Raw genomic sequence first — 19,684 nt, forward strand, 5'->3', positions numbered from 1 at the left:
GAGACTCATTTTTACAATTGGGTGTCATGTAAACATGAATATATGACATTAATTGTTGCTAATTGTCTTGGTGGACTGACAGGAGGAGACAGAGGTGCAGCCCATGGTCACAGAAATCCAGGAGAGATGGCCTGCCCTGTGTCTTAAGGAACAGGTAAGAAAATGTGTGTGAAAAAGTTGCTAACTATTTTATATCACAGAACTATTGCTTGCCTTATACAATGAGTAATTCAGCACCTTGCCAATAAAGGTATTCAGAAACTGACTACTTAAGAGAAAATCCATGTGAACTGGTTCGGTTGGATTAATGTGTGCTGTTTTTTGTTTATTTCAGATCTGCAGCAAGTTCTGATGTGTAACCAAGGAACTGTTGTGGACATTTAGAGCAGCCGTGCCAGGAAAAGGGACAAGACAGGGAGAGACGCTTGGCTGTTCTTGATGAACAGGTGAATTCATGTTATAAATATCATGTATTTTTGATTATGGTTCAGGGTTACCTGAGCAAGCCCTTAAAGGGATAGTTCACCCAAAATTGAAATTTCTCTCCTCGTGTCGACTAAGGGCTGGGAGAAGTTTCAGAGTTATCCGTCGCTTCTCTGAGTTACAGGGGGTCTTGGCATAGCAGTGCATGTCCATATAACGGTTGCAAATGGATACCAACTGTCTTCGTAACAAAAAGACACACCAAAAAACATCCAAATACCTCCATAGTGCTAATGTCCCTCTTGTATTGAAGCCCTGAAATGCGATATTGTCCTGAAAAAAAATAAATCTGTCTGTCCTCTTCCCGGTTCGTCCAAATTTGATGGATGCCACCCCAATATAAGACCTAAGTTTAAACTAGTCACAAATTAATCTCAGCTGCAGTGTTTTTAACCAAATGTCCTATGGCTTTCCTGTGTCCAATTTCCAGACATCACAATGCATCAAAGCAGAGCATGTCTAGACCTCAGATTTCAGAGACACTTTTCCTGAAACGCCTGGTGAGTACAGAATGTCTGTTTTTATTTTTGGTCAACCATGAGTGCACATTAATTATCATGCACATATAATTCTCTATGCCATATTGCTTTAGAATATAGAAAAGATGAAATATCCACACCTTGGATTGTAGCTCCCAAAAAACTGTATTAATCACCAACACCCCATATATTTTTGCCTTCCACCTACAGTAGCGTAACCCAGCTTAATGGCTGAGAGCCTCCATTCTCCCTGGAACACGTTATAAGTAATTTATTTAACCAGCCATTTAATTTAAGGTTGAATATGGAGTTTTACCAGAATACCACAATCTATTGATCATCGTAGGCAACAACAACAGAAGAATAATTCCTGCAGTCCGTTGCCAGACCGTTGCTTAGTGTAGCACACTGTTGCTTGGGACGCCGCTCTGACCAGAGTAGCACAGAGAAAAACTATTTAGGATATTTCATTTCATTTATTAGTTTATTTCATAGGGACAGTGCACCACTAATCAACAGAGTTAAAAGAAAACTGTAAGTGGGCCAGAGTTAGCCAACAAGGCTAGTTACCTGATGTTTCATTTTTACCGCCATTGAACAGCTTCAGACTATTGTGATGTTAGATAATTGACTTGTAGCTTGTTACAGGGATGAATAGCAATTAGAATCACAGGCAAAAAAAACTGTATAGCACAGTAACTGTACACTACAGGTTTACTCAGGCTGAGACACAAATTTAAAATTACACGCTGACATAGGTGTTTAGTTATCTTAACAGTGTGTATATTGAATTTGGTTGAATTTCTGCTTTCAACAGGACACCGATCCAGAAGACAGACAAACAAAAGGGTCCAAATGGGAGTGCTCACCGTGTTCGTGGATGATGGTGCACCGGCCTCGCTACAAACTGTTAACAGCATTGCTGTGGTGTTGCTGTAGTGCTTTTTGACTGTGTTGTGGTTTGGACTCTTTTAACAAGTTTGGCCACACCAGTCTGCATCTTTTTGTTTGTGTGTGCAGTGTACAGTACTTGCACTACTGGTAGATAGATTTAATCATATTTGCTGGAATATTGCATTAAATGTTTAAATAAAGATGTTTTACTTAACTAGTATTATTTGTATTTGTATTATTTGTTGTTTTAGTTGCCACAACTTGAGAGTATTTATAAGTACAACTTGAATTTTTGAGTTTTGATGCATTTGAAAGGTAATTTATCTGAAACAAAAATAATAAGTTGAGACTACTAAATTTTAAGTGTTTAAAAAACTCAAAATTTGAAGTTATCTTTAAGTTAATTTACAAGTTATCTCAACAAAAGATAATTTGTTGGCTTAACTTTATGTGGTTTTATTCAAAACTTGAGAGTTTTAGTTGGACTCAAAACGCAAAAATCTATTGCAGCCAGTTACCTAGAATTTTTGAGTTTTCACAGCCCTTTATTTTTTACGGTGCACTGACAGTCTGATCTCAAGTTTTTATAGATGAAGAACAAGGAAGCTCACTGAGTTTGCATAGAATCAAACATATGAAGCACCAATGTTGGTCTGACTGGAGCCAATAGAAGATTCTGTTCAGTTGAATTACATTTATATTTTTATTATATTATTGTATCTGTTTATGATTTCATTCTAATTTCATTCAACATTGTTAATATTATATGCTTTGAAATTGTTTCCTCAAATCAACATTAATTCAATGTTGTTTAGACAAATCATCCGTCCTTACACACTCTAATCCTATTACAAGTTTAAATAAAAATATAGCACACTGTATATTAGGGTAGTATTTTTTTCATGTATTGACTTTATTTATTTTCCACAAAGGGAAACAGGTAAACCATAGTAAACTGTGTTGACTCTTTTATTGTGTAAAACTGATCATATTATCTCACATTTATCTGCAGTTTTAAGACAATGACACAATCACACATTTAACACAGTTAACAATTTAAAGTCAAACAAAAACTATACTATATTTCAACTGTGATGCCTTCCACTATGTGAGACAAACAGGAGCATAAGGTTTAGTTCAGACCAGAGTTGTGTAGGTTTTTGTACAGCTGCTCTAACAACTTTAGTCACTGTGAGTGTCGAGCACAATAATAAACAGCAGAGTCTTCAGTCTTCAGACTGTTCATCTGCAGATACAGCTGCTGTTTGCTGTTGTCTCTGGAGGTGGTGAACCGGCCTTGGACTGACTGAGAGTAATACTTGGAGCTACTAGTGGTTTCAGCAGCGATCCACTCCAGTCCTTTTCCAGGAGCCTGTCTGACCCAGTGCATCCAGTAGCTGCTCAGTGAGAATCCAGACACTGTACAGGTCAGTGTGTGAGATTCTCCAGGTCTTTTAACAGCTGGTTCAGATTCTGTCAGAGTCTGACCATCAACACCTGTAAAGATGTTTCAAAAGATCACAGGTTAATTTAGTGCAAAACTAATTATATGTCAAGTTGAGATCAGAGAGTCTCTTGACCTGTCCAGCAGAGAGTTAACAGCAGCAGTCCTGTCCTATAGTCCATCATGTTAAACTGTGTGTCCACTGTTCTCTGTCATCCTCTCTGCAGTCACATAAGTAGAGGTGGAAGACATCTGAGTTTTGCATTGACTCCTCCTCACTGAAGCTACTTCTATGGGACTATTGATGTAAATGTGTCTGGTGGAACCAGAACAGATGTTGGATCTCCCGGCACTGTCTTTCCAAGTTGGTAAAATTCAACATTTTTTGAATGTATTTTCAATTTACTGTAACACCACGTTCATGCATACATACATTCTGAAGCCAAATAAAGCTTGGCTGTGGTTGTTTACCAGTCATGTTTGGCACGTCTGTGAGTTGGGTTGTAACTTCAAGTTGCTGCCAGTGAAAAAAAGAACTATGATAACTTTTAAATGGAGTTTATGTTAGAAAAATGTTTTAAAAAGTTAAACTGTACATGGATACCAATGGATATTATCATCCCAGGAAGGTAGCTAATGATCATAGCTCAAACCTGTATAAAATTCCAAACAACACACAATTTAAACTGGTCTCTTCATAACCTGTGTACCTATGTTATTTTATGAAAATTTCTTACATACATAGCATACCAGAGGGAAAAGGTTTTTTTTTTTTGTATTTAATTGAAACGGGGTCATTCCTATGTTCCCACATATGTTCCCACATTTCTAACATTTCTTTTTCACAGAAAATTAGGCCTTGTGTTCCCTTTTGTGTTTTCATTTAGGCTAACAAGTCCACGTGTGCCTGACCTCAGTAGTCACAACAACAATGATCAGACACACCTGGATTATTGAATATGTCCAATAATGAAAGACAGGAATTAAAGGAGCTGACTGAAGTTCAGGGAGTAGCGGAGCTGTGCATAGGGGGGGGTCATTCCTATGTTCCCACAGCCTTATGTTCCCACATTTCTAACTTTTGTTGTCACTGAAAATTAGGCCCTATGTTCCCACAGCCCTTTGGTCCCACCATTGGTTGTGTTTAGGCAATAGAAGAAAAGAGTTGGTTAAGTTTAGTAAAAAGACCTGGTAGAGGCTAGACAGGCTAGATAGATAGAGTCCAGATAGAGAGAGTCCAGTGGGAACATAGGGCCTAATAAGGCTGTGGGAACATAGGCATGGACCCGGTTGGGGTGGTGAGATGGCTCGTGGCGGGCGCTGGATAATTTCCCTTATTTTCAGATCCAAAACTTGATAGGTATGCTTCACCGCACTGCCTTGTTTTCCACTGTCTTGTCTTATTTTGCACCTGTTGACTAAACTACACTCTACTGTCCCACCAACTCAAATTCCTAAATATGTTTACATGTTCTAACAATATAAGACTTCTGACTTCATATTTCATTTATTTTGCACACCACACATATTACTTGGTGACAATAACACTGGATACTTATATAAGTAACACCGTGGATATATTATTATTATTATTAGATTAGATTTTAGATTTTATCGTCCTTTACAAGGATAGGCTAACTGTTTCTTTTCTTTATTTAAATGTATTTATTGATATTTTACAAATTACAAAGGGTCATGCTAACTGTTTCCACCTCCATACATACACCATTTTGTACATACAGTATAACATCACACCCATAGACATTTTTCCACACGTATTCGCAAGGAGGTGTCGTCGCAGCAGAGCATGCGCCGTGTGTTAAATCGCAAATGTGGGAACCAGCTGACACTTGACGTTGATGCAACATTAGAACAACATTGTACTCCAACGTTGGATTACCATTGGATTATGATATGGACTTGAAAATTGGGGTTACGTTAAAACTTAACGTTGGCTGGACGTCAGCCCTGAAATTTAAATAGACATTGGAATTTGTATGTTGCCTTGACGTCAAGCTTTGACATTAAATACCACTCATATTTGATCCATCAAGCTGATGAAATGTAAGTGTTTATCCCACTGATCCAAGTGACCAAACACAAACAACAACAACAACAACATTTTTATCATAGCTTTAATGTTCATAACCAGTTTAGATTAGTTGAGGACAGTTGTGGATATACTGAATATATTAGACAAACATGCACTTACAAGGTTTTTTTCTTCTTCTTAGATAAAAATTGTATTTTTTTTATTTTATTATATCATTATTTTATTTCTTTCTCTCTTTTTGACAAATACAGAAATGGTGCAATGCATTCATTCTCCTGGCTGCATGACATAATAACTATTGTATATAATTACAGAAGACATCAGAATCTTCGACAACGCATTATAATATAACTGATCATGTGACTCTGTGTTACATTTCATTCATTTGACACCGCTACAAAAAATCATTGGTATACAGATAACTGTAACAAAAAACAAATATATATACAGTATATCTGTCACATCTGTAGCTGTGCATTTTTAGTTTCAGTGTCATGCCCTTTTTAGTTGCTGTTATTACTGCCCCCTGCAGGTCTCTGAAGAACATTTTCTGGAGAGTTTTTGTACAGCCTCTCTGTTCACTTGAATCACTGTGATTCTCTGGCACAGTAATACACAGCAGAATCATCTGGCCTCAAGTTGGACAGTCTCAGATGCACAATGCTGTTACTTTCATCTCGAGTGATTTCTATTCGTCCTCTCACACTGCTGGCATAAACATTGTTACTGGCAGGTCGTTGGCCAGATCCAATCCACTCCAGAGCTTTTCCTGCAGGTTGTCTGATCCAATGCATAGCACAACAGTAAAATATGGAGCCAGATGCTCTGCAGGACAGATCAAGAGTCTCCCCAGGTCTTTTCACCACTGAACTGGAAGGAATGGACTCCATACTCTGACCTGTACAACCTGAGGAGATGAAAGTTGAGAGAAAGCAGAGAGGAAAGTGAGACAGTCACCTGTGATGTTCTCTGGTGTCACTGACCGACCATCAGTCAATGTTGTCTGATGAAAGAAGAAACATGAAGAAGCAGGAGAACTCACAGGACAGAGAGAGAGCAACCAGCAGCAGAGTGAGTGAGTTCATCATCCTGAGGCTGCAGATGTGACCTCTGATGCTCCACACGAGCTACAAGAGCAGTCAGCAGGACACAAGTACACTGCTCACACTGACCATTTGCATCAGGACTTCATGGAGGGGGAGGGGCTTCTGTCCAGGAAGTCTGTTCTAGTTCCATTGACTCATATCATTTGTTGTGATGTTAAATATATTTTCTTTTTCTCTTTTTTGGTAAAACAGAAATGGCAGTGTGTATTGATTAATTATTGCATATTCACTCAAAAGACTTGCTGTTCATTGACAGTTCTTCACCTCAGTGATCTGGTGCAAAATAAAGGTTAATAAAAATTAAAGCTCCGTAGCTTTGAAAGTGATGAAAGTGTGGCAAGGTGAAGAGGGCCCGGGCAGGGATTGAACCCACACCTCCCGGGTAAGAGTCACGTGCACTTGCCAGTCACCCAAAGGGACGTCCCTTTGGCCAAGTAGCCAGGGCACAAGATCAATTGGAGGCATAGTGACAGGAACCTCAACTGTCACAAAAGCATTTATTAAATTTAAGAGGTAATATACCAAGTGAGCTTCCTTATTACCTATCTCCATCGCTTTCAATATTAGTGTGAGGGCTCCTCCTCATGGCTTCATATAACAACTGTTCAGTCACTGAGGGGTTTTTGTTCAGCTCTACTGATGGTTTGTGTCACTGTGGCACAGTAATACACAGCAGTGTCTTCAGGCTGTAGATTCTGTCCATTTAGAGTCACTGTTTTACTGGAAGAGTCTAATAGTCCAGTAATTTTAGGCCAAAAAAGGGGTAAATTTATGCAAATTTGCTCATATTAACAAAGAATTTCAAAACACTTGTAAGACATTTTTTGTTTGTCTTAATGTAAGTAATCAACTCAGTAATTTTCATGGGGATATCTAAAAGTTAAAATTTTTACCGTATTCACATGAGAAAAATAATTAATAAGCGTATAAATGGGATATATTTGGGTCTTTTTCGAAACTTTCCCCTGATGAGATTCTTCGGGGCTTTTTTTCCCTCACTCAGGAGATGTTGAGGATACAAAATCAGTTGAGTTTGCTTCTGTTGCAATTTGTTCAACCTTTTTTCATAAGATGACTGGACTATACTGTAGGCTCATACTGAACTTGTTCTTTCGTGAATCTTTGTAGTATTTGGTTTTCCCAAAATGCTCATATCCAATCCACTCCAGTCCTTTCCCTGCAGGTTGTCTGATCCAAGCTGTGTACCAGCTGCTAATAGAATAAGAGACCTGACAGGTGATGGTCAGACGTTGACCTGGCTGCACAGTCACAGAGGCTGGCTGTGTCAACTGTTCACACTTCACACCTGTTTAAAAAAGAAAATATTTGCTATAAATGAAGTTGTACAGCAAAAGAAATGTTGAATCCGACAAACCCAGAGAGACTCACAGGATCCAGCTGCCAACAGCAGCAGCAGAGCTACAGAAAACATGGTTTATGGTGAAGCTGATGAGCTGTGTTTTTATAGCTGAGGAACAAGGAAGCTCACTGAGTTTGCATAGAATCAAACATATGAAGCATCAGTTTTGGTCTGACTGGAGCCAATAGAAGAGTCTGTTCAGTGTTATTATATCTGCAGAGTAACAACATGTCAGGAAATCATCTCTGCTTTCCAAAGTAGCTATTTTCATTTCATTTCTCACCTCAAAAAAACTTTTTTAAATGAGCATTTAACTTTTTAGCCTTTTAGACACTGTCATTGCCTCAGTTTGTTGATGATCTGCACCTTCTGAAAAAAGGAGAAACCTCTGCAGGCCTCCGTTACATCCTGACCTATAGCAGTTTTCTTTATGGTTCAGCCACACCCTACAAATTAGATTTCTACTCTTTGTTTGCAAAACCCTCAACAGGCTTCTTACTAAACTCATCTACCCCATCTATATTAGTTACAGTGTATGAGACTAAAACCATGTGGGGCTACTGATTCAGGAAATCCCTTTCTGTTATACAGAGACTCTCTCTGAAGGTCCATGTCCTGATAGATTATAATTATTTGATACAAATTTATCAGATTGGAAGGCTTAATGTTTGTGATGTTCTGTTTTCACTGTGGGGAATTATAGACTATAATGTTTAGAAGACAATGAAGTCAAAGTTTTGAACTGTTTGTTCACTAAATCAAGAACCACGTAGAAAATCCAAAGACTGTTTCCATCAAAATGCAAGAATGAATTAGTGTGAAATAATTTGTAATGTGCAGGTTTCATGTTACAGCTTGAGTTGTTCCACCCCAAGAGTTGAGGATTGTATGATTTTATTACAAAAATATTTCTCATGTTGTGTCAGTTCAGAAGTTGATATCAGTTTGAGGTTTTTGTACAGCTGTTTAACCAGCTTCAGTCACTGTGAGCCTCGAGCACAATAATAAACAGCAGAGTCTTCAGTCATCAGACTGTTCATCTGCAGATACACCTGCTGTTTGCTGTTGTCTCTGGAGATGGTGAACCGGCCTTGGACTGACTGAGAGTAGTATTTGCTGCTGCTGCCAATACCATCATGCCAGGCGTTCCACTCCAGTCTTTTACCAGGAGCCTGTCTGATCCAGTTCATGTCAGAGCTTCTGAATGTGAATCCAGATCCTGTACAGGTCAGTCTGTGGGATTCTCCAGGTCTTTTCACCACTTCAGATTCAGATTGTATCAAAGTCTGACCATCGACACCTGTCAAGATAAACAAGAAAACAGTTGTTCTAAATTTGGCAACACTTTTAAGAGATATTCAACTTGATATCAGAGAATCTCTTGACCTGTCCAGCAGAGAGTTAACAGCAGCAGTCCTGTCCTATAGTCCATCATGTTAAACTGTGTGTCCACTGTTCTCTGTCATCCTCTCTGCAGTCACATAAGTAGAGGTGGAAGACATCTGAGTTTTGCATTGACTCCTCCTCACACGGAGGAGAGAAGTGGAGTGAACCTGGCCACCACTGATAATCAGTGCCACTATTCTGTTTTCTGAAAAGAAAATATGTCAGATAAATAATAGAAAAACAGAACAAGCACCAAAGTTAAAAATGAAGATGATGTCAACCAGTGATCATATATTAGGAATCACAAATCACAGCTGGATCCTGACATGTCTGATTTGAATTAAACTAAGAAATGTGTCAACTGCATTTTTTGGAGCATGTCTGTGAACACACTGAAAATACATCAGTGATTCACTTATAGGTTTATTGTATTTTGCTATTAGTTAAAGATAAAGCTTCCTCTTATCAACAATTGCAAATTGGACATTGCTCAGTAATCAAGGAGAAATGTTTCTGAAGTAGTTGGTCATCATTAAATCATATGTGGAAAATCCAGTCATTATCTCCATTCATCTGAATATTCAGTGTTTCTAATGTGTTTATTACTGAAAGCTGCTTTTTGTTCAGCTCTACTGATGGTTTGTGTCACTGTGAGTGCCTGGCACAGTAATACACAGCAGTGTCCTCAGTCTTCAGACTGTTCATCTGTAAATAGACTTTACCGCTGGAGTCGTCTCTGGAGATGGTGAATCTGCCCTGGACTGACTGGGAGTAATAGATAGGAGAACTGCCTGTGTGTATGAAAGCGATCCACTCCAGTCCTTTACCAGGAGCCTGTCTGACCCAGTCCATGTGGTAGCTGCTCAGTGTGAATCCAGATGTTGTACAGGTCAGTCTGTGAGAGTCTCCAGGTCTTTTAACCACTGGTTCAGATTCTGTCAGAGTCTGACCATCAACACCTGTACAACAATAAAAAGAAAGAAAGTCCTTAATTGAAGTGGCTTACAAATAATAGGAGACAGACAAATATTAAGACCATGTTAAAATGTGTGAATCTCTTGACCTGTCCAGCAGAGAGTTAACAGCAGCAGTCCTGTCCTATAGTCCATCATGTTAAACTGTGTGTCCACTGTTCTCTGTCATCCTCTCTGCAGTCACATAAGTAGAGGTGGAAGACATCTGAGTTTTGCATTGACTCCTCCTCACAGGGAAGATAGGGGTGCGGTGAACCTGGCTATTTGGAATATCTTCAGGTTTTGTTCATAAAGAGTAGCATCACTCTGTTTTGTGAATATTTTCTGGAAAACATGTGTCAGGTAAAAAAAATGTTCACAAATGTAGATAACATTTTGGCCAATAGGTCAGTTTTTAAAGTTATGAAAACATTTGTTAATTTTGATAATTTTTACACAAAGTTAGCTTCCTTGTTGGAGTGTATTTAGCATGTTGGTAAGTCAGTCATGGATTTAAATTCAGTTCCTATCTTCTTGCATCTGTGAGAGAACATACAGTAGGCCTATGTGAAATCATTAGTGGTGTGAGGGCTCCTCCTCTGGTGGCTTCATGTTACAACTGTTCAGTCACTGAGGGGTTTTTGTTCAACTACTGATGGTTTGTGTCACTGTGTCTCTTCTGGCACAGTAATACACAGCAGTGTCTTCAGGCTGTAGATTCTGTCCAGTTAGAGTCGCTGTTTTACTGGAAGAGTCTAAGCTGAAACTGAACTTGTTCTTTAGAGAATCTTTGAGGTATGTGTCCCCTCCAAGACGCCTGGATCCAATCCACTCCAGTCCTTTCCCTGCAGGTTGTCTGATCCAAGCTGTGTGGTAGCTGCCAACAGAATAAGAGACCTGACAGGTGATGGTCAGACGTTGACCTGGCTGCACAGTCACAGAGGCTGGCTGTGTCAACTGTTCACACTTCACACCTGGTGAAAGACAAACATTATTTGCCATAAATGATCAAAGTAAAAGGACCAATGTTGAATATGACAAATCCAGAGAGACTCACAGGATCCAGCTGCCAACAGCAGCAGCAGAGCTACAGAAAACATGGTTTATGGTGAAGCTGATGAGCTGTGAACTCCACTGACAGTCTGATCTCAAGTTTGTATAGCTGAGGAACAAGGAAGCTCACTGAGTTTGCATAGAATCAAATATGAAGTATCAGTGTTGGTCTGACTGGAGCCAATAAAGTGGTATTGCATCTGTAAAATTGAGCTTGACATATTTCATTAAATGCACATTGAACTGTTTAAAATTGTCTCAACACATTACTCAACATTGTCACTCAAAATACCATTTAAATTATCCCATCATCTACAAGCAGCATTTAAAGTTTTTAGCTTTTTTAGGACGCTAATTGCCTCAATTTGTGGATGATCTGCACGCACTGAAAAAGTAATAACCACCATGAAGTTTATTGTGGATTTTTTCATCAAATATATTGTGACATGCAAAACTATGAACACACAAAAAGCATAATGCAAACATTATTACGAATTGAATGATAACAGTTGGTTCTATATGCCTGCAAGATTAGAAAAATGAACTAAATAAATATTGTGAAATAACAGCATAATAATAGTTACACATTATTGGTGATTATAGATATCTGAACAAAAGGAAACCGTGTCTGCTTGTTTCTGATGTGAGCAACAACAAAAAATGAAATCATCATCATTTTGGAGTCATGATCGACAAAAACCTATCAACTTCTCATCAACAAACTTATCAACAGGCCCCTTCTTGCTTAACTCATAGATACAGTGTGTTACAGTGAAAACTATGTGATGCTACTGATTTAGGGGGTCCTATTTGTTTTATTTTGTATTTGATATGAAAAGTCTTTCTCTGAAGGACCATGTCCTGATGGATTATGACCATTTGAAGCAAACCTGTCAGATTTATAGGATTAATGGCAAATGCAGTAGTGTTATTCTGTTCTCACCGTGGGATTTTATAGACTGATGTTTGGAAGACTGGAAAGTCAAAGTATTAAACTGATGAAAGCTGTTGTCGTTCAATTAAATCATGAACTGTGTAGAAAATTAATTTGAGAAAAATCATTAGTGGTGGGTGGGCTTCTCCTCTGGTGGCTTTATGTTACAGACAGAGCTGTTCCACCTGAGGGTTGGGTGTCAGTTAAGATTAGAGATGGAGGTTTTTGTACAGCTGTTCAACCAACTCCACTCACTGTGGAATAACCTCCAGCACAATAATAAACAGCAGAGTCTTCAGTCTTCAGACTGTTCATCTGCAGATACACCTGCTGTTTGCTGTTGTCTTTGGAGATGGTGAACCGGCCTTGGACTGACTGAGAGTAGGATGTGCCGCTGCCACTATCAGAATGCCAGGCGATCCACTCCAGTCCTTTTCCAGGAGCCTGTCTGATCCAGTTCATGTAATAGCTGCTGAATGCTCTTGAAAATCCAGATCCTGTACAGGTCAGTCTGTGAGATTCTCCAGGTCTTTTAACCACTGGTTCAGATTGTGTCAGAGTCTGACCATCAACACCTGTCAAGACAAACAAAAAAAACAGTCACTTGTTGTGAAGTTGGCAACAGCAAGACAGATTCAACGCAGTATCAGACAGTGTCTTGACCTGTCCAGCAGAGAGTTAACAGCAGCAGTCCTGTCCTATAGTCCATCATGTTAAACTGTGTGTCCACTGTTCTCTGTCATCCTCTCTGCAGTCACATAAGTAGAGGTGGAAGACATCTGAGTTTTGCATTGACTCCTCCTCACAGAGAGGAGAGAGAATGAAATATTTAACGATGAAAATGGAGGTTGAATGTTTACATGACTGATCATTATAGTCCATTTGCACATGCACATTTCATTATTTAATTAAATTCTCATCCAGACATACACCATCAGTGACTAGCACACATAACTTGCACATACACAGCTTGGATCAGACAGCCTACATTGAAAGTTATAGAGTGGATTGGAAGAGGAGCTGCAAGCTCTTCAAAATACAAAGATTCACTGAAGAACAAATTCAGTCTTGGCTGTGGCAGTGAGCTGGTGTGAAATCATTAGTGGTGTTCATGTAACAACTGTTCACTCACTGAGGGTTTTTTTTTTCAGCTCTACTGATGGTTTGTGTCACTTAATTTTCTTCTCATGATGTAACAATGCTGCATTCTGTCTGTCAATCTGCCATGTTTTGTAATAAAATTGAATGGAATGCAATAATAAGACGTATCTTGTGTCAGTTATTACAAAATGCAGGTGTTGCAACTTTTTATGAAGAAAGTGTTATAATTTGGTGCCTTATATAACAACGTGTTACAAAATGCTGCAAAGTGTATTATTGCAAGAATTTTGTTACAAAATGTGACAGATTATTATATATTGCGGCATTATTACATCATTAGGTGAAGATTTATTACATTACAACATAATGCAGTGTTATTACATAATGTGCATAATGTGGTGCTACAAAGGTGATTGTCATTTTAGAGTCATCAATCAGTGTGTGTCAGAAAAAAAAAATAGGACCTGAGAATGCAAAGTAATTCAATGAATGTTGCACTTTACAGAACTGCCACACTCCTTCTCCTTATGTTCTGCTGCCCCCTGTAGTTCATTGTAAAAAGCCTGGGGAGTTTTTGTACAGCCTCTGTGTTCACTTAAACCACTGTGAGTCTTTGGCACAGTAATACACAGCAGAGTCCTCTGGCCTTAAGTTGGACAGTCTCAGATGGACCAAGCTGTTGCTGTTATCCCTGGTGATTTGTATCCGTCCTTGCATTTGGCTAGAATACTCTGTTCCACTTGCATCGCTGTAAATGCGCCCCATCCAGTCCAGAGCTTTTCCTGCAGGTTGTCTGATCCAATGCATACTACAACAGCTGAATGTGAAGCCAGATCCTCTGCAGGAGAGATCAAGAGTCTCCCCAGGTCTTTTCACCACTGAACTGGAAGGAATGGACTCCATACTCTGACCTGTACAACCTGAGGAGATGAAAGTTGAGAGAAAGCAGAGAGGAAAGTGAGACAGTCACCTGTGATGTTCTCTGGTGTCACTGACCGACCATCAGTCAATGTTGTCTGATGAAAGAAGAAACATGAAGAAGCAGGAGAACTCACAGGACAGAGAGAGAGCAACCAGCAGCAGAGTGAGTGAGTTCATCATCCTGAGGCTGGAGATGTGACCTCTGATGCTCCACACAAGCTACAAGAGCAGTCAGCAGGACACAAGTACACTGCTCACACTGACCATTTGCATCAGGACTTCATGGAGGGGGAGGGGCTTCTGTCCAGGAAGTACACGAGCCCCACTACCATTTTTAAAATCATGTGTGATCGTTTCATAAGGTTGCCTGTGTTTTATCAATCACGGTTGCCTTTTTTTAATTTATTTTTTTAACTGTCTCCACTCAAGAGTTTTGATTTTACCAGGGGCTGTTTGAGCAGGAGTGTATTTAGCAAGTTGCTCAGTGGCAAATGGATTAATCTAATTTTGGTTTCAATCTTTTTGCATGTGGGTGAACATATGGAATCATTAGTGGTTTGAGGGCTCCTCCTCTGGTGGCTTAGTGTCACATTTTGTGCATAATAGTTTATTTGATGAAGGAGAACATAACATGTGTAGGCCCTATTATGATACCTATATAATCAAAAGTGTGTATTTCATTTATTATATAATCCAATGTCATAAACATGTCTGTCAGAGTCTAAAAATTGATGACTGTGTCAAAGGCATGGTGAAGGAGGATGAAGTCAGTCGTGTCCTGCATGCTTGGGTCATGTCTGTGTATTTTCCTTGACTTTTCTTGGGACACAGCTCGGGTTTTTTGACTGTTAAGTGAATAAAACTCTACTGCATTGAACTTTAACTCTCGTCAGTGTCTGATTGAAGACTCTAGTTTACTTTATATTGGTGTATTAAAATACTGTTAAAGAGGCGAAAGATTGAACTTAATCTCCAGCCCAGTCTGGGTTTGAAGATACATCACAGTCACTGAGGGGTTTCTGATGGTTTGTGTCACTGTGTCTTCAGGCTGCACATCCTGTCCATTTAGTCGGTGTTGCTGGAAGAGTCTAAGTTGATACTAAACTCGAACCCTGGAGGCTCTGGAGTACACGGTCAGATATGACATTAGAGCAGTTTGTGTATTTTTAATCACTCGTATTCATTCAGTGCTGAGTTTTCTTTTCATTCCTATTTCAAAATATTTTAATTATAAAAGTGAAATGTAGATGGAACAGACTTTACTGTGGGTTTTTGTACAGCTGCTGGATTGACTCCACTCACTGTGGCTCTCGAGCACAATAATAAACAGCAGAGTCTTCAGTCTTCAGACTGTTCATCTGCAGATACAGCTGCTGTTTGCTGTTGTCTCTGGAGGTGGTGAACCGGCCTTGGACTGACTGAGAGTAGTATTTGCTGCTGCCAGTATCAGCAGTAGCGATCCACTCCAGTCCTTTTCCAGGAGCCTGTCTGACCCAGCTCATCCTATAGCTGCTGAATGTGAATCCAGATGCTGTACAGGTCAGTCTGTGAGATTCTCCAGGTCTTTTTACCACTGGTTCAGATTCTGTCAGAGTCTGACCATCAACACCTGTCAAGACAAACAAGAAAACAGTCAATTGTTGTAATGTTGGCAACACTTTAAAACAGATTGCTCAGTATTAGAGAATCTCTTGACCTGTCCAGCAGAGAGTTAACAGCAGCAGTCCTGTCCTATAGTCCATCATGTTAAACTGTGTGTCCACTGTTCTCTGTCATCCTCTCTGCAGTCACATAAGTAGAGGAGGAAGACATCTGAGTTTTGCATTGACTCCTCCTCACATGGAAGCCGACACCTGCCTGCACGTACCTGCTTGTTAGATAAATAATCTACAGAGGGGGGAAAAAAAGGAAATTGAAAGATTTAATTTTTAATTTAAAATGTTCAGAAGACATACAACTGAATATCACTGACATACAGAAGCCATCATTTCGTAGATGCTGACTAGTGCAGTTGTGTTTGATTTGCATTTTCAATATTGATTTGATGAAAGAGACACTTTCTGAAGATTCATGTCTTGATGGTGACGTATAAAAACAAGGTTAATGAGAATAGGTAAATGAGATTCCAAGTTTCCAAAGTGGGAATAGTGTTTTAGTGAGGCAGTGGATTTAAATTGATGACAACAGTTGCTCTCTGATTGAATTAACCCTATATGACCTTTTGTATCAAATTTGATACATGGGTTTTTGAGACCTCTATATCCTCACTGTGATTTTTTTCCCCTTGAAAAACCTAATGTATACAATCAGATACATGTAATGGTCAGATAATCCACCAGGGTGAAGTAATTAATACACCAGGGGGTCTTCACTTGGGACATCCAAAATGGCCACCGTCAATCAGTGACCCACATGTGTTTTATCGTGGATATTTTTGGCTATTTTGAAAACATTATGGTAAGAAAAACTTTTTTTTTTTTACTGAAACTTGAATAGGAACAGTTACTGCATTGATGTAATGTAAAATCATTTAATATTTAATAACTTATTTTATAGTAAAACCGTGTTGAAAATGTGTGTATCAAATTTGATACAGCAGGTTTAAAAGGTAATTTTTTTTGCAAATCTGTCAATAGTCATTTTATTGCATTTCATACATTATGCATTCCATAAAGCAACATACAGTCTTCTTATTATTTAAAGTTACTGTCCCAGGTGGCTATAGCCTATTTAAGATTTTTTCATCAAATTGCACAACTAAACACCCACCCCCTCTGTCCAAGACCATTGCTAAGTAAAACAAACCGTTGCTAGCCGCTCTGATAAGAGTAGCACACAGCTATGCATGATATTTACCTTATGTTTCATTTTTACCTTCATTAAACAGCTTGGGACTAATTGTAACTTGCCTTGCACACTACTGCTGAAAACCAAACCTGCATGATCAGAGCCTCAGAGCCAGTGGTTCCGAGACTCTGATCATGCAGGCTTGGTTTTCAGCAGCAGTGTGCAAGGCAGAGAGCCTCCACTCTCCCTGTAACAAGTTACAAGTCACTTATCTTACATCACAATTATTCCCAAACTATTATTATTATTATAAAATTATTTAGCAACGGTCTTGGACAGAGGGGTGGGTGTTTATCAGGTGTCCAATTCAGGAAAATCAGCCAATCAATGAATAAATGCAACCTTGGATGGTAACTTTAAACAAATTTAAGGTTTAAATGACATGATTAGGTATATTTAGAGTAGAAATGTATAACCTCAGAGGTCAAAGGTCAAAGGTCTCTTTATTGTCATACAACACATGTTAAAAACATGGGATGAACGAAATTGCGATGCCCTGGTCCCATGTCAGCCCACTAAGATAAATAAAAATAAATAAGTACAATAAATAAAAACTGTAATTAAAAAAAAACAACCTATATTGTATTTTCAGTCTGCGGTATCATGATTGAATATTGGGTTAATGTTATAAATAAATAAATAAGTAAAAGCGTGATGAAAATTAATTTTGTACGTTTACTTAACGCTTCCAAGGTTTCATTGGTGGATTTTTTATTGCTGCCTGAAGAAAAAGTTATTTTCTATGTTTAATGTTTTGAAGTTTAATGAATTACAACACATTAGTTGTATATGTTTTTATTTGTTCAAAAAAGAAAAAACGGACCATTAAGACCTGGTGTATCAAATATGATACAAATTAAAAATCATATATGAAATTTTTTTTTTTTAATTTTTTTTTTTTTTTTTTTTCCTTGTTAATGCTGAAGCAGGAATGGTTTTTAGCATGTGAACAGGTTTTTAAGCCAGTCTGTCTGTGGATGGATCTAAATACTGTCCCCATCTTTTTGAGTGAACTTTTGTGAAATCATTAGTGGTGTGAGGGCTCCTCCTCTGGTGGCTTCATGTTACAACTGTTCAGTCACTGAGGGGTTTTTGTTCAGCTCTACTGATGGTTTGTGTCACTGTGACTCTCTGGCACAGTAATACACAGCAGTGTCTTCAGGCTGTAGATTCTGTCCATTTAGAGTCACTGTGTTGCTGGAAGAGTCTAAATCGATACTGAACTTGTTCTTCAGTGAATCTTTGTAGTATGAAGTGCTACCAGCTTTCATTCCAATCCACTCCAGTCCTTTCCCTGCAGGTTGTCTGATCCAAGCTGTGTAGTAGCCACTAACAGAATAAGAGACCTGACAGGTGATGGTCAGACGTTGACCTGGCTGCACAGTCACAGAGGCTGGCTGTGTCAACTGTTCACACTTCACACCTGGTAAAAAAGAAAATGCTTTCATTAGGGTGTAAAGTAAAAGAGTAAATCTTGAGTCTGATGAATTCAGAGAGACTCACATGATCCAGCTGCCAACAGCAGCATCAGAGCTACAGAGAACATGGTTTATGGTGAAGCTGATGAGCTGTGAACTCAACTGACAGTCTGATCTCAAGTTTTTATAACTGAGGAACAAGGAAGCTCACTGAGTTTGCATAGAATCAAACACATGAAGCATCAGTGTTTTTTAGGTGGCACATGTGTAAAACTTAAATATAGGAGGGGCATTGTTTAGTTCAGTTCATTGTTTATTGTGAAAAACAAACAAACAAACAAACACATTTACTCTCTCTTTGTTGAAACAACAATGTCCCTGTCCATCACATTTTCATTAAGACTGTATCAAACCGCTAATTTTAGTGGGAAAACGGCTTCAGTAACACTTTGTTACAGACATACATCTGTCCATGTTAAACTGTTCATCCACTCTTTCCTGTCAGTTTTTCAGTGAAAAGCAATAACTGTGGTCAGGTGTCATGTGATGACCAGCGACTGAATGAACTAAGGTCACAAGATACTTTACTTCTGAAGAAACAGAGTCAACATCATCCAGTAATGGGACGGCTACTGTTGTGGCTACTCTTGTGTTCCAAAAAAAGTGGTGATCAAAAACGTAAGAGCAGTGTGTGAGGAGGAGGTCTACGACTCACCAAACTAAAAAGCACTGGTGGAGAGATAGTTTCGAGCAAAGGTATTGAGATTTATTTACAGAAACAAAAATGATCTCCGGGTTGACTTAAAGCAAATAAAATAAAATGTAATTTAGTGGTCAAAAAACTATTTCACTCCTCACTCCTTCCACAGACGAAAGAAACACTTCCAGAACCAGCTGTCCTCACTCCCTAATCACCGGAGGAGGATCGCCTGACAAGGAGGAGGGCCCTGACTGTGGCTATAGAAAAATAATAATGAATAAATAGTGTACTGTAAATAATAAGTATTCTACTATAATCAGTCAAAAACAGGCTCCAACATCCCGGCCCCTAATTGTGGCTTTAGTTGGTGATAAATGAGCTTTTTTTTCAAACAGGTTTTTTCTTTTTAATTTAAGTCAGTTTTGTTGACAATAGGTGATTTTGGTAGCCTGACAAGCCAGACTATATCATTAAAATGTATAGTCTGGCAACGACCGGTAGACCTCGGCTCTAGGGGGCGGGATGAAGGCTGTCTTTCAAACTGCCTCTGCA

The 19,684-nt window shown here is 38.9% G+C and overlaps 1 long non-coding RNA gene across 1 annotated transcript; it reads left to right on the plus strand.

The window, feature by feature from the left end:
- Positions 1-348: 348 nt before the first annotated feature.
- On the plus strand, positions 349-1,812 carry LOC310990493. The gene is made up of 3 exons (XR_014595583.1): positions 349-446; positions 914-983; positions 1,780-1,812. It is a non-coding gene; the product is annotated as an uncharacterized lncRNA (long non-coding RNA).
- The last annotated feature ends 17,872 nt before the right edge of the window (positions 1,813-19,684 follow it).

This window comes from Trachurus trachurus, assembly GCF_905171665.1.
Source record: "Trachurus trachurus genome assembly, chromosome: 8".
In the NCBI taxonomy this organism is placed as follows: domain Eukaryota; kingdom Metazoa; phylum Chordata; class Actinopteri; order Carangiformes; family Carangidae; genus Trachurus; species Trachurus trachurus.